The sequence below is a fragment of the Halichoerus grypus genome, chromosome 10 (assembly GCF_964656455.1).
Source record: "Halichoerus grypus chromosome 10, mHalGry1.hap1.1, whole genome shotgun sequence".
In the NCBI taxonomy this organism is placed as follows: Eukaryota; Metazoa; Chordata; class Mammalia; order Carnivora; family Phocidae; genus Halichoerus; species Halichoerus grypus.
This window is the reverse complement of record NC_135721.1, coordinates 17,483,214-17,500,386: the sequence shown is the minus strand read 5'-3', so window position 1 is coordinate 17,500,386 and position 17,173 is coordinate 17,483,214. Positions and strand designations below refer to the sequence as shown.

The 17,173-nt window shown below is 35.9% G+C and overlaps 1 long non-coding RNA gene across 1 annotated transcript in view; it reads left to right on the top strand.

Annotated features, from left to right (window-relative positions):
* Nucleotides 1-10,819: 10,819 nt before the first annotated feature.
* LOC144379334 (uncharacterized) overlaps nucleotides 10,820-17,173 on the top strand; it is a 42,094-nt gene continuing 35,740 nt past the window's right edge. The window contains exons 1-2 of the long non-coding RNA XR_013442154.1: nucleotides 10,820-10,855; nucleotides 14,152-14,263. This is a non-coding gene — a long non-coding RNA (uncharacterized LOC144379334). The remainder of the gene's footprint in view (nucleotides 10,856-14,151; nucleotides 14,264-17,173) is intronic.

Here is a 17,173-nt window from a genome sequence, read left to right as displayed (position 1 = left end):
CATGAGCTGTCTGGCACTGTTTCTTTACAATAGTAAGTGAATTTTACCATTGACAATAGATACCTGCCTGCTTCTTTTAAGCCATTTTAATTTTGGCTTTTCTTCATAGGGTATCGATAATTAATTGCATCAATCTACTACTTTAATAAAACTGGTCATCCACAAAGCAAATATGTATTGCTTAATTTTCAGTTTGAGAGTTGATAACCACTGAAAATTAATCATCCATAGAAAGGGAACTAAGCAGCACTTCTAATCTCTGAAAAGATTGCCAGTCTATTAGAGTTATGTGCTATAATCAATTCACTTATAACTGTATAATTTATAAGCTCCAAATTAGATCAGCTATCTATTAGACCTAATAAAAATGGAAATGTATTAATCAGATTAGAAAAATAAAAAAGAAAATTAGCAAGGAATTGGATGTGATACTCCTAGAGGAAAGAACAATGACAACTTTTCGTGTGAAACGAAAATACGAGCGGGTTAAACTGGCTTACCCTGTGTACAGCAATGTGCTTTTATTGATAGTTCTCTACAGTTGATATACAAAAGTATAAAAGAAGGCTCTTCTTGGAAATTGTATGGAAGCTAATATGCATGAGCAAAAGTTTTTTTACATCATCTGTTACTTCCAAGAAGAAATAACATTTATCAAGCACTTATTACATGCTAGGTGTGGGACTAGGCCTCACGGACACAGGCATACATTTTGAGATTAGTATTCTTGTTGAGCTTACTTTCTAAGTTATAGACCTCATTAACTATTTTTTGGTTTCTTGATATCCAGGTCACTGATTAAGTTTGTACTCATGTTTCAAAACCATGAATATTTTACATTTGGTAAAGTTTTAATGCTAATTATGAAATCTAGTTTTACTTTTATGCCACATTCCTTCCTTTCTTCATTTTGCTCCTCCACTCACCAGCTAAGGTTGGGCCAGACTCATACCGAACCAACAGAAGTAACCAACAACCACAAACCAACAGTTGCAGTAGGAAAAGTAACAGTAGAAATGAAATCACTTCCATAAAAGTATTCCGTGAAGAATAATATTTTCATGGTTTTTAAACATTCCTAGTTTTCTCCCAAGTGAAAGAGTTTCCAACTTGAAACAAACTGCAACAAACAAGTAACATAATGCCTCTGATCTATAATTAACCATTACTTACACATTAGAAACTTTATAGCATTTAGGGTAATAAAAGCACACAAGTGAATTTTTGTTAATCACTTATTTGTTGGTTTTGTCTTTTGAAATGTGGATATCCTTCTCCATCGACCTCCAAAAGATACTGAGCATATGTCTGCAAAATATTATGTATGTATGTATGTATGTAATATCTGTATAACTCTGTTATCATGGAGTAAATTTGCATGTGACTGACAGATATATCACTTACGTTTTTTCAAGTTTTTATTTTAATTCCAGTTAGTTAACATACATTGTTATATTAGTTTCAGTTGTACAATATAGTGATTCAACACTCCCATACAACACCCTGTTCTCATCACATCAAGTGCAGTCCTTAATCCCCATCACCTATTTAACCCATCCCCCCACCCACCTCCAGACTGGTAACCATCAGTTTGTTCTTTGTAGTTAAGAGTCTGTTTCTTGGTTTGCTTCTCTCTCTCTCTTTTTCCCCCTTTGCTTGTTTTGTTTCTTAAATTCCACTTATGAATGAAATCATGTGGTATTTGTCTACCACTTACTTTAAATCTATGCTGCAAAGAAGTAATGAACACCAGGACTTCAGCTTTCTTTGACGACTCTGTGTCAGTAGACAACATTCCTTTTTACAGTTTTTCTTTATGTTTGTTTATCTAGTGTTATGAATTTTTTCAATATTGTAGTATGTCTATACCCAGTATCGAGTAATATCATGTATTTATGTGGAGTACATATATACATTTATATGAAGCTTATTTTGCATTCTCTATTTTAAAATAATTAGTTTTTTAAAATTTTGATCAAGTTTTTTTTTTTTATTATGTTCTGTTAATCACCATACATTACATCATTAGTTTTTGATGTAGTGTTCCATGATTCATTGATTGTGTTTAACACCCAGTGCTCCATGCAATACATGCCTACTTTAATACCCATCACCGGGCTAACCCATCCCCCCACCCCCCTCCCCTCTAGAACCCTCAGTTTGTTTCTCAGAGTCCATAGTCTCTCATGGTTTGTCTCCCCCTCTGATTCCCCCCCTTCATTTTTCCCTTCCTGCTATCTTCTTCTTCTTCTTTTTTTTTTTTTTTAACATATAATGTATTATTTCTTTCAGAAGTACAGGTCTGTGATTCAACAGTCTTACACAATTCACAGCGCTCACCATAGCACATACCCACACCAATGTCTATCACCCAGCCACCCCATCCCTCCCACCCCCTACTACTCCAGCAACCCTCAGTTTGTTTCCTGAGATTAAGAATTCCTCATATCAGTGAGATCATATGATACATGTCTTTCTCTGATTGACTTATTTTGCTCAGCATAATACCCTCCAGTTCCATCGACATTGTTGCCAATGGCAAGATTTCATTCCTTTTGATGGCTGCATAATATTCCATTGTATATATACACCACATCTTCTTTATCCATTCATCTGTCGATGGACATCTTGGCTCTTTCCATAGTTTGGCTATTGTGGACATTCTTGCTATAAACATCGGGCGGCACATATCCCTTTGGTTAGGAAAGATGAGAGATCACAACCAACACCAAAGAAATATAAACAATTATAAGAACATATTATGAGCAACTATATGCCAGCAAATTAGATAATCTGGAAGAAATGGATGCATTACTAGAGATGTATAAACTACCAAAACTGAACCAGGAAGATATAGAAAGCCTGAACAGACCTATAACCACTAAGGAAATTGAAGCAGTAATAAAAAAATCTCCCAACAAACAAGAGCCCAAAGCCAGATGGTTTCCCAGGGGAATTCTACCAAACATTTAAAGAAGAATTAATACCTATTCTTTTGAAACTGTTCCAAAAATAGAAATGAAAGGAAAACTTCCAAACTCGTTTTATGAGGCCAGCATTACCTTGATCCCAAAATCAGTCAAAGACCCCATCAAAAAGGAGAACTACAGACCAATATCGCTGATGAACATGGATGCAAAAATTCTCACCAAAATACTAGCCAATAGGATCCAACAGTACATTAAAAGGATTATTCACCATGACCAAGTGAGGTTTATCCCTGGGCTGCAAGTTTGGTTCAACATCCACAAGTCAATCAATGTGATACAATACATTAATAAGAGAACAAGAACCATATGATCCTCTCAATAGATGCTGAAAAAGCATTTAACAAAGTACAGCATCCTTTCTTGATCAAAACTCTTCAGAGTGTAGGGATAGAGGGTACATACCTCAATATCATAAAAGGCTTCTATGAAAAACCCACAGCGAATATCATTCTCAATGGGGAAAAACTGAGAGCTTTCCCCCTAAGGTCAGGAACATGGCAGAGATGTCCACTATCACCACTGCTATTTAACATAGTACTAGAAGTCCTAGCCTCAGCAATCAGACAACAAAAAGAAATAAAAGGCATCCAAATGAGCAAAGAAGTCAAACTCTCACTGTTTGCAGATGATATGATACTTTATGTGGAAAACCCAAAAGACTCCACCCCAAAACTGCTAGAACTCATATAGGAATTCAGTAGAGTGGCAGGATATAAAATCAATGCACAGAAATCAGTGGCATTCCTATACACCACCACCAAGACAGAAGAAAGAGAAATTAAGGTGTCGATCCCATTTACAATTGCACCCAAAACCATAAGATACCTAGGAATAAATCTAACCAAGGAGGCAAAGAGTCTGTACTCAGAAAATTATAAAGTACTCATGAAAGAAACTTAGGAAGACACAAAGAAATGGAAAAACGTTCCATGCTCATGGATTGGAAGAACAAATATTGTGAAGATGTCAGTGCTACCTAGAGCAATCTACACATTCATTGCAATCCCCATCAAAATACCATCCACTTTTTTCAAAGAAATGGAACAAATAATCCTAAAATTTGTATGGAACCAGAAAAGACCCCGAATAGCCAGAGGAATGTGAAAAAGAAAAGCAAAGCTGGTGACATCACAATTCCAGACTTCCAGCTCTATTACAAAGCTGTCATCATCAAGACAGTATGGTACTGGCACAAAAACAGACACATAGATCAATGGAACAGTGTAGAGAGCCCAGAAATGGACCCTCAACTCTATGGCCAACTCATCTTTGACAAAGCAGGAAAGAATGTCGAATGGAAAAAAGACAGTCTCTTCAACAAATGGTGTTGGGAAAATTGGACAGCCACATGCAGAAGAATGAAACTGGACCATTTCCTTACACCACACACAAAAATAGACTCAAAATGGTTGAAAGACCTCAATGTGAGACAGTAGTCCATCAAAATCCTAGAGGAGAACACAGGCAGCAACCTCTTCGACCTCAACCACAGCAACTTCTTCCTAGAAATATCGCCAAAGGCAAGGGAAGCAAGGGCAAAAATGAACTATTCGGACTTCATCAGGTTAAAAAGTTTTGCACAGCAAAAGAAACAGCAAAACCAAAAGACAACCGACAGAATGGGAGAAGATATTTGCAAATGACGTATCAGATAAAGGGCTAGTATCCAAAATCTATAAAGAACTCATCAAACTCAACACTCAAAGAACAAATGATCCAATCAAGAAATGGGCAGAAGACATGAATAGACATTTTTCCAAAGAAGACATCCAAATGGCCAACAGACACATGAAAAAGTGCTCAACATCACTCGGTGTTAGGGAAATCCAAATCAAAACCTCAATGAGATACCACCTCACACCAGTCAGAATGGCTAAAATTAACAAGTCAGGAAATGACAGATGTTGGTGGGGATGCGGAGAAAGGGGAATCCTCCTACACTGTTGGTGGGAATGCAAGCTGGTGCAGCCACTTTGGAAAACAGTATGGAGGTTCCTCAAAAAGTTGAAAATAGAGCTACCATATGATCCAGCAATTGCATTACTGGGTATTTACCCCAAAGATACAAATGTAGTTATCCGAAGGGGTATGTGCAGCCCGATGTTTATAGCAGCAATGTCCACAATAGCCAAACCATGGAAAGAGCCAAGGTGTCCATCGACAGATGAATGGATAAAGAAGAAGTGGTATATATATACAATGGAATATTATGCAGCCATCAAAAGGAATGAAATCTTGCCATTTGCATCGACGTGGATGGAACTGGAGGGTATTATGCTGAGCGAAATAAGTCAATCAGAGAAAGACATGTATCATATGATCTCACTGATATGAGGAATTCTTAATCTCAGGAAACAAACTGAGGGTTGCTGGAGAGGTGGGGGGTGGGAGGGATGGGGTGGCTGGGTGATAGACATTGGTGTGGGTATGTGCTATGGTGAGCGCTGTGAATTGTGTAATACTGTTGAATCACAGACCTGTGCCTCTGAAACAAATAACACGTTATATGTTAAAAAAAGAAGAAGAAAATAGTAGGAAGGGAAAAATGAAGGGGGGGAAATTGGAGGGGGAGATGAACCATGAGAAACTATGGACTCTGAAAAACAAACTGAGGGTTCTAGAGGGGAGGAGCATGGGGGGATAGGTTAGCTTGGTGATGGGTATTGAAGAGGGCATGTATTGCATGGAGCACTGTGTGTTATATGTGAACAATGAATCATGGAACACTACATCAAAAACTAATGATGTAATGTATGGTGATAAACATAACAAAATAAAATTAAAAAACAACATAATGGACAAACTTTTTGAATAGGCACTCCACCAAAGATAATATACAAATGGAAAATTGAGATGCTAAATACAAATACTGAATATTATTTGTCAGTAGGGAAATGAATATTAAACCAAAATGAGATATCACTACAATTTGATTAAAATGTATATTTTGTATATTATATGATATTATGTGATATTCATAATATATTATATATATTATGTGATATTCTACAAACCAGTGAGTGTGCATGTGAGGTACAGAGAGGAAGGAAGAGATGCCTACACCCTATAGAATTTTCTTGGCCGGTGGAACTGCTCTGTATCCTGATTTCGGTGAAGAAGCTAGGAGTATGCATTTATCCAAACTCAGAACTGTACACTTTAATTTTGTCTCACTAAAATGAAATATATTATAGAACTGAAATCAGGGTAAATATAGTTAAATGATAATGAATTCCAAAAGCAAGTCACTTGTTTTGACTTTTTTTTGTACAAATTAATAGCTGTTTAAAATGCACTTATTAGAGATTAAATGAATTAAATGTATAGCATTTTTACAACAAAATGGGTTAGTCAGATTTCAAAAAACTACTCTTTTCTGTAGAGTTCAGCAGCAATATGCCAATGTTTAACTTAATTCATATTTGTCCTATCTCACATGAGCACTACTTTTAAATACTCTGGAGTATCACATAGTCACACAACCGTTTCCTCTCTTCCATTTGCTCCTCATGCTGCTGTAACAGCATGGTGAGCGCTGTGAATTGTGTAATACTGTTGAATCACAGACCTGTGCCTCTGAAACAAATAACACGTTATATGTTAAAAAAAGAAGAAGAAAATAGTAGGAAGGGAAAAATGAAGGGGGGGAAATTGGAGGGGGAGATGAACCATGAGAAACTATGGACTCTGAAAAACAAACTGAGGGTTCTAGAGGGGAGGAGCATGGGGGGATAGGTTAGGTAATATACATAATATCATATAATATACAATACAATATAATATGCTGTTCCCCTACTCCATTTCCCTTAGCACTGCTCTCACTTTTACCCTGGACCTCTCCAGATGTCCAATGCAATGGGATCATTTCAAGTTTCATCATAAGATACCTCAAGGCATTCAGGACTATTGACCTTTCCATCCTACACAGAAAAGCATTTTTAATTTCTTGAGTTTTCCCATATCCTCTACTGATTCCCCTTCAAACTCTTTAGCTACTCCTCTATTATTCTTTCAGTGGATAAGCTACTGAAAGAGCTTACTTTGTGGATAAGTTAAAATTTGCCATTCTCCATTCTTACTCTCTTTTCAGTGAATGCATTCTTCCTGGGTAAGCCCATCTCCTCCCATGCTTTAAACAACTCTCAGTATGCTTATGACTCACCAAGCCATTGTTGTCCCCCAATAACAGTATCTCGAGTTGCAGACTTATATTACTTTAAACTCTCTCATCTCCATCATCCTGAAGCTCAGTGAATAGCTGTCATTTTCTCTTTATTCAATGATGTCATCTCTGCAAACATGTTCATCAGTGTTTCTCGATCTCTAATAGTACTCCAAAAGTCTCCTGCTTTCCTCCAAACTAAGGATGGAATTAGCCGTTTGGCCACATTTTTTGAAGGATGGATCCTTAGGAGTTGCAATGTAATTGAATCAGTGTTGTGTCAGATAATCTTGAGCTAGAGTTAAAAGGACCATTTATACTTGAAATAAGATCTTGATCTCTTTTTCTCTCTCTTTCTTTCTCTCATTCTCTCTCCTGGTATTTTTTATTTCCCTTGGCTGGTAAAGTGACCTGGATATGTCTCCTCTTGGTTAGAAGTTACCACCATATTAGATAATTTGGGATATGTGCTTTGATAAATTTAGACATTTGAGCAAAGAGCCTTTTAGTCTCTTACTTTGGCTCTTGTATTCTTTTTCTTTCTCCTTTTCTTTGGATCTCTTAAGATTCAGTGGAGATTTGAAAGAACAAGAAATCTACAGTACAAAAATATAAGCATTTGGGCATCAAAGATAGAGGAAGAGAGAAAGATGCTCATATAGGTTATTATATTAATGGGAAAAGAGATAGGGATATGCTTCTCTGTGATTTTAAACTAACTAGAAGACTAGGGGAGGTGCTCAAATGTATAAGATTTTGGTCTGGGGATTGCCAATGTCAGGGAGTAATGGGAAAATAGACTAGCTGCCCTACATTCTGCTTTATTTAGCTTGTGCTGAACTATTTTCCCACCTCAATGAACATTTTCATTCCCCTTAATGAAAGCTGATAAGTTCTGAAACTGTAGAAAAATACACATAATAAAATATCAAATACAAAAATATTAGCCAGCCAGAATAAAGAAATGCTAATATTTTATTGCTTCTCCTTCAGATTTTCTTTTATTTTTAAATAAAATGTATACTGTATAACATTATGGAAGATTGTAAAGCCCTCTTTGTTCCCCATTGCAATGACATTATCTTATCTCTTTTTTCCAAGAGATAAGCACTATCCCCAATATGATGTGCATCCTTCCTGTTTATGCTTTTAGAATTTTGTCATTTATATATCCAAAGCAAAGCATTGCTTCGCATTGTTTTAAAAATGTGTATTAATGCTGTCATAGTGTATATATTATTCCAGAATATTTTTTTACTCAGTACTGTGTTTTTGAGATCTATTCTTGTTCACATGCATTAACTGGTTTTTATTGCTGTATGAATTGTGTGAATGCACAATAATTTATTATTGATTCCCTTAACTAAGGACACTGCTGCAGTGGTTATTTTCATGCATATTTTCTGTGGTGAATATGTGCAAGAGTTTCTCCTGGACATATATTTAAAATCAGCATTGCTGAGTCACAGATTATATATTTCAATATCCAGAGATTGACAACATACCCTTTAAAATGTTTTACCATTTTGCTCTCTGACCTGCTAATGAATGAGAGTTTTAGTTTCCTTTGTCTTTGTCAAATCTTGGCAGTATCAGAATTTTGAGTTTTTAAATTTAAATTGATATTAATTAACATATAGATAATTTTCATTGATAATTAAGGAAGATGAGTCTTCATATGTTTGTTGGTGTTTATTTTTTGGTGAATTGCCTATTTAACAAAACAAACAAGCATTATTATGGAAAACATATACACTGAGATGTGTGTCCACATAGCTTAAATATCATGACTGAGAACTGAGGCCACCTGTGTCAGCATGTCTACATGATTTATTCTAGGAAATTCTTGCCCAAGAAGATGAGTCTATAAGCCAATAAGTATTTTCACTATTTGCTTCAGGAAATTCTTGCACACCATAGGTCTGAGAAAAGAGTTTGCTCATCTGGGCAAATGGTCACCCTATAAGATATTAGATTGCTCACCTGAGTAAACAACTAGCTTATCAAACAACAGTTCATTTATCTTGACCCATTTCAAGATCATTGCCTCTTAATGTCCACCACAATTATGTCAGAAACTTCTCTCAAAATTAAGTAGTTCTGCACCTTGAAAAAATTACCTTTATCATTGAGCCTAAACCCTACAACCTATAAATGTCCTTCCTTGATATCCTTTTTCTGAGTCACTACTATGACTCTGTCATGGTGTCCTCCTTTACCACAATAAGTCTAATAAATTTAGCCTGATTTTACCTACCTATATTTAGGTAAATCAAAAGGTTTATTGATGATCTTTGGGGAGTCAACAATTGATAACATGTAAGTAGGATAACATAAGGATTTCTCCTCCCTATATATTTGTCACCCAACTTAAATAATAAGCAATCTTGTTTCATCTATATCCCTACCCATTTCCTTCTTCATGTCCAGATATTTTAAATTAATCCTTGACATCATATCATTTCAGCTCATTTGTTAATTAGATTGTATATTTTCTTATTTAAAAATCAAATATATCGTGGACATTCATTCTGTTTCTACTTATGTACTTCAAATATCCTTTCCAATTCTCTTGCTGGGCTTTTATTTGTGATTCATTAATATACAGAAGGTATTTATTTCTTAACAATTTTACAATGTATTTATAAACCTGCTTAAAATATGTTGAAATTATTGTTGTGTATAGAATTAGGTAGATATCTAAGTTAATACTTTTCCATATGGAAATGAATGTTCCCTGCTCTAGTTTTGAACACTTGTTTCCTTTGTCTTTGATTTGTAATGCTAACTTTGTCATTTATGAAATTCACATATATGTTTGAGTCTAAATCCTATCTCTGTATTCAGTTCCATTGATCTCTTTGTCTATCACTATATGAAAGCTATATGATTTTAATTAATACAACTCTATACTAATTCTAGATATCCAGTATGGCATGCATCAACCAACATATTGTCCTTTTATTAATCAGAATATTTTTGATGTTCTTGAATCTAAACTTAACCACATTTAAGTTTGTCTTAAGTCTTTTAACATTCTGTTTGAGATTTTTCTCCAAAGTTATATTAATTTTATAGATTTATTTCTGCACAAATGATACATAAATGGTGTGAACATTCACAACTATGCACACAAAATATCTATTTATTCAGATTTTCTTTTATGAACCTTTAATCACCTTTTGTGCTTTTTTTTCCAAAAAGTTTTTGTACATCTTTTCTCAAGATTTAGTTGTAGGTGTTCTGCAGATTTTCTAAATTAACTTTTAAAATATTTTAGAGTAGTATTAAATTTGCAAAAAACATTGTAAAGATAGTACAGAGAATTTCTATGTATCCCATGTTCAGTTTCCTTTATGTTTAACATCTTACATTAGTATGGTACATTTGTCACAATTAATGAACCAATATTGATGTATTATTAACTAAAATGTATATCTTATTCAAATTTCCTTAGTTTCTGATGAATTTCCTTTTTCATTTCCAGAATTATCTAGGATACAGCATTGCATTTAGTTGACATGTTTCCTTGAGCTCCTCTTGACTGACAATGTCTTGGACTTTCCTTGTTTTTGATGATCTTGACAGTTTTGAGGAGTACTCATCAGGCATTTTATAAATATTCATCAATTGGAATTGATCTAATGTTTTTCCTCATCATTAGGCTAGAATTATGGATTTTGGAAGAAGGAAGACCACAGAGGTAAGGTGTCATTCTTGTCACAGAATTTCAAGGGCACATATTAGCAACATGACTTACCACAGTTGATGTTGACCTTGATCACCATGTTTAATGTAGTGCTTGTCAGGGATCTGCTCTGTAATGTTAGTCTTCCTTCCTCTTTCCATACTGTATTCTTCTGAAGGTGATCACTGCATGCAGACCACACTAAAGGACTGGGGATTTGTGTTCCACCTCCTTGAGGGAGGAGTACCTGCATACATTTATTTGGAATACTTCTATGTGGATGCTTTGTCTATTCTTCCACATTTACTCATTGATTTTTTTATTGAAGTATAATTGACATATAACATTATAATAGTTTCAGGTGAAAGGTTATCTCTGTAAAATTAGATTAAGATTTTTCAATTGCTCTTCAAAGATTCTATACCATTATTAGATTTTATTTGTATAAGCAATTCACTTCTAGAAGATATAATTCAAATTTATTTCTCTGGTTACTATCTTTTTTTTATTTCTATTTTAGTTCTATAATTTCTGCATCTATAGGCCATTGCAGTTCACAATGATTTTCTTCTTAGTGGATATACTTTTAGAATACATAGTTTTTGTCTTTATCACCATTAATGCTTTTATCTTAGATTTTTTTTCTTATATGGTTACTGTTATACTAGCTTCCTTTTTAGTAAGATTGCCCTTTTATATGTTTTTCTGTCCCTCTATATTGAGATTTTGGGTTTGTTTTCTTCTAAAATTAATTCTTGAAGTAGTTTATCTAAATGAAAAATACTTGTTTTTTTTTTTACTGTATTCAAATAGGTAAATAGATATTTATTTCTTTTACATTTGTAAGATTGCTACTATATTTGAACTTTTTGTGACTTTGACTTTATTTTATGTTTTTACATTGGAACATCCCTAAAATTAGACTTTCTTACAATTGAGGATTTTCTTTTCTTCTGCCTTCTGGGAATTGATTTTGTTTTTATTGCATTTATTTCTGCCTTTAATATCGATTGATTTTTATTATTCATTTTCCTCTTACTTGTCTGGAAAGCATAGATTTTATTTCTATATTAGTGCCTAACATTTGTTATGTGATTGTTAAGTTCTTTGTATGTCTTATGGATAAGGCAATAAAATAATAGACTAGTATGAAAAAAGAGATTGTAAATGTAAAAAAAAATAAATTGAGGTCCAAAGAAACTCCATTTCAGAACCAGTAAATAAAATAAAAACCACAAGCAAAGAATAGACACAACTGAAATGTGAATCTACATTTTTAATAAAAAGAATGCAGAACACAAAGGCAAAGGAGTCAAGATAATTAGAAATAAGGTAACAACTAGAGAGGACAGAAATTTGCAATTAAATACAAGGACGATTGATTTTTTTTTAAAAAGAGAACACAACAAATGCAAACAAAACAAAAAGTAGAGTATAATTTCATGAAACGAGTAAGGAATTGAACATAGGCATAAATGACATTGTTTTAATGTTCATAGAATGCACTGTTTAAAGAGAAGATTAATAGAACCATAATGAGAAATTAAGCACATAATTACAAGAGGGCAAATTTCTGTTAATAAGATATAATAATATCTATGTAATGGGGTAGCTCCTCCAACATTGAAATTGAGGGAGGAACTTCCTAAGATCTTATGAATGAATAGCTGTTAATCTACTGAAATGAGAGGACAAAGGCACCCAAGAAATAGTGATAGTGTATGGGAAGACTTGAGGAAAAAAATAGCATGTTTTAGGAACTAAAAAGACATGCATTGTTATGAGATGAATTGTGCCTTCCCCGCCCTTGACCCCGGAATTCCAATGTTGAAGCCCTAATACCCAGGACCGCAAAATGTGGCTGTATTTGGAGATAATTAAGTTAAAGTGAGGCTGTTAGGTTAGGCCCTAATCCAGTCTGACTGATGTCTGTATATTAAGAGAAAATTTGGACTGAGAAAGGTACATCAGGGATGTACATGCCCAGAAGAAAACCTTTATCCAGGCACAGCGAGAAGACAGCCATGTGCAAGCCAAGGAGAGAGGCCTCAGGAGAGATCAAACCTGCTAACACCTTGACCTTGGGCTTCTGGCCTCCAGAACTATGATGAAATAAATATCTTTTATTTAAGCCAGCCAGTCTATGGTATTTTGTTGTGGCCGTGCTGGCAAGCTAATAATGCACATAGATGGAGTTGAGAGCAAGGAGAATGAAGCAAGATGAAACTGACATAAAACCAAAGCTATATCCTGCAGGCTTTATAAACCAAGCAAAAGGTGATCTTCTCTATTTGAAGTAGAATGGGAAGCAATTGAAGAGTTTGAAGCAGAGCCATGACATATTCAGATCTGCATTTTACAATGATCAGTCTAGTTGCTTTATGGGAAATGGCTTTGAGAGAGGCCAGACCGGATGGATGGCTTTTTTGATAGTCTAGTGATGAGATGAAGGTAGCTGGGGACTGAATGTCTGTGCCCCATCCCCAATTCATATGTTGCACCTCTATTCCCTAATGTGATGGTATTTGGGTATGGGGCTTTTGGAGAGTAATTAGGTCGCTATGGTGGAGCCCTCATGATGGGATTAGTATAGACAGAGACATGAGAGAGCTTGCTTCCTCTCTGTCTCCATCATGTCGAGGAGACAGCAGGAAGGTGGCTGTCTATGAACCAGGAAAAAGGTCCTTCCCAGAACCAAACTGGCTGGCGCATTAACCTTGGACTTCCCAGACTTCAGAACTATGAGAAATAAATATCTGTTATTTAAGCTAACTCAGTCAATGGTATTTGTTAGAGTAGCCTGAGTTGCCTAAAATGAAGGTAGTCTACACTGTGCTTTCACATCCTAATCTACTACTATACCATATATACTTACTATGCCACACTTCTACATTCTCATGGAAGTGTCCCTGCTTTCATTATAGCACCTAAAGCATTGCACAATAATTTAGCTGTCTACAAATATATATTTATCTGCATTAAACTCTGTGCTCTCTCATGATGGAAATGTTATCTGATTTATCTTGATTTTTGGAGCAGTGCATGGCATCTGAAGGTATTCAACAAGTCTGAGTTACCTTTCCAGAAAATTTTACAACGTGACTATTGAATTTTTATTCTGAACTCTTAACTCCATTGTCATCCTTGTGGTTTACTGTTACACAGTGTCTGGTGAGGACCTATAGAAATGTAGAAACATCCATCTGACTGCCATAGAGAAGTCAGAATTGTCACCTGCTTTGATTCTCCATAAAACCCTCCTACATTTTGCATTGATTTATCCATTGAATGTGCTCTTTCTATCTCTCCAGGTAAAACCATGCATTTTCTTTCTTCTGGCTCTGCTTGGAAAGTTGGTCAGCGTCTTTGCCGATACCTTGTATTTGAGGCTTTGTACCATAGATTGTGATTGATTTACCACATGTGAGTATTTGCATTTCCTATTCATCCTTTGATGTTTCTTTGTTTTTCTTTGTAGCTGGGTTTGCTCTAATGCAAGTAGGATTAACATCTTCACTTATATCTGAATTCTCCTGAGGTCCTCCTGATCCTTTACTTGAAACTTTCTTTACTGAGGTACACTTGCCTTTCATGCAAGCAGATTTGTTAGATGAAGAAAGTTGTTGAGTAATATGGAAACTCTCATTCTTGATTTTGGATATTTGTGTCATTAGATATCCTCAGAAAGGATAAACAATTATTTAGTCACCCTAACGTGAAGTTTGGGTTTCCCTGTCTTGTAACAGTTGACACAGAAATAAATTCTGTGAGCCATTCAGCTTTGGTGGAAATTTTTTATTATATACTGGTGATTGAAAAAGATCCCATGTCTATACTACATATCTGGATGGATTGTGTTTCCTGAAAAGGATTTAGGAAAAACAAGCAAGTGAAGCTTCAACTTGGCAAATTTCAGTCATTCATTTATGTACCACATGTATTTGGTATATACTATGTGCTAAAAATATCCTAGTTACTTGGGTTATGGCATTAACAAGACAGTGTCTGTCTGTGGAGATATATTCAGTATAGCGAGGAAGATAGAAGTATTAAAATAACTGTAATATGTTGATTGATGTCATATCCATGATCGGGGTATGCATAGGGAGCTATAAATATGATCCCAGGTCCCATTTATTTCTTTATGCTGAACAGGCCTAAAATACGTCGGAAGTCTTAGGATCACTCTTGGTCCTCTTTGGACCTGGAAACAAAAGATCTTTGATCTGACCTAACGTTAATCATTTTGAAAAGTGATGAAGTAAAAGTTCATGTATCACACTCGGGATAATGAACAGAAGTGGAGAAGGAATTAGAAAGTAGAAGTGTCTCAGTGTTAATTTTATCACCCACCCACCCACCTCCAAGAGAAGTGAATATTTCAAAACTGGAAGACTAGAGCTGTACCCAAAGGTCGTAGTGGGAAACCTAGTGATTCTCATTTTAGCATTTAAGACTAACTGGCATATGTTCCTGGCAATCTCATTGCATAAATTAGATTTTAAATAAATGAAGTAGGAAACATTCTCAGAAAATGAGGACATTCAAATTTAGAATTTCAAAATTGAGCATCATTTTTTTTGACCCCTAAACAAGGCCTTTCTGTTTATAGAGTATGCTTTAATGTATCGGCATATAAACTGAGGAATAAGTGGTTGAAAAAAAATATCTCAGGTTGTACAGTGGAGGCAAGGGAAGAAAGAGGAGCACACATTGGGAAGAGTCAGTGGGGAGTTAGATTTGGTGTGGGAATTTTGAGCGAATGTAATGAATTCTTGGTAGCTTGTGGGACTCAAGCACAGAGCAATGTCAATGTAATTTCTGTGGGCTGCAAGAGGAGACATGATGAAGCCAATATGGGTTGATTGAAGAAATGCCTGAGCCTGTGAAAAAATATAATTGGAGCACTGGCTTCCAGACTGTTGTTACCTCTTTCCAGAGAGGTGAACGTTCTATGTCATAGGTACTTAGTCAATAATACTATTAAAAGCTAATATTTGTTAAGCTCTGACTATGAGCTAGGACTATTCTAAGCGCTAACATATATTGTCATTTAATCTTTCCAACAACTCCAAGGAGTAGAGGCTGTTATTCCCACTTTTAAAGGATGAAACAGAAAAGATGAATATCTGTCCTAAAGTCACACAGCTGGAGAGTGGACAAGTCAGGATTTAGCCCAAGAAACCCAGCTCCAGAGCTCACTATGAGACTCTTAACCACTATGTGAAGGATATGGTGATACTTGGGTGTTAAGCCACTTTCATGGAACTCAGAATGCCATGGAAATCATTGTTAGATCTTGGCTTACTTTTGGGAGACTATGCTTACATATAAAACCCAGAAAGCCACTCGTCAGTACTGGACTTATTGCCTCTCTGCTCCAAATTCACTTTTTGGTACCTGCTCTGCATGCTGGATTAAACGTTTCTCCTTAATAATGTGCACAGTGTGATGCTCTGTCAGGAGAGAGCACTGAGGTACATTGCATGAGAAGAGGACTTCTCTTCATGGATTTGGTTGTTGTGTTTGCTTCTGTGTGCTCCTGCTGCATGACTGGTCTGTGGTGTGAGTGTACTGGGACATCCAGTGGTGCTCTGCCCTGGCAGCACCCCCAGAACACAGTACCTCAGGTACCTCAGATACCTCACAGCCATAGCTCAGGCCCAGGGGCCACTTTCATGTAGTTCTCCTGACACGAACACCAGGTGCTCCAATCCTGCAGTCATGCATGCCCTCAATCCCTTGGCCTGTCCACTCACCAGTCTCGGCTCACTTGTGAGTTGGAGGGTTTTTCCTACCTGTTCAGCAACTGTGGACAAGCATTAGAGTAGGCCAGCCAGTGAACTTGTCCAGCATCCTATAGTCTCCAACTCATGAAACTATGCCTTCATCCATGAGGTCTGAACCCCACTGTTGAAGAGGCATCCCCTTCGAATTCTGTCTTTCCACCCTCACCATCAGCCCTAGAGTACCTGTCTGAGTCCTTTTTACATTTTTATTGATCCTTTGATCATAGTTTAATAAATTCTTTGTATCAAGCTTCCCCTTTTTAAAATTATCATGTGGTTTCTGTTTCCTGATTGGTTGCAGACTGATAGAAAAGCCAAGCAGCTTGGGTACTGTGGAGTCCTCCGACACATATAAAGTACATACGGGGCAGCACATTTCTCACTCAGTGTGGGAAATGGTGGAGGAAGCTCTCTCAGATTGTGTGTGTGTGTGTGTGTGTAAGTTTTGAAGTTGGGAGTACAGCGTATACTTCCCAGATATTCTGATGATGATCTCTGTCCTAAGAAGAGGGGAATGAGGAACTGAGTTCCTACACATTAGACA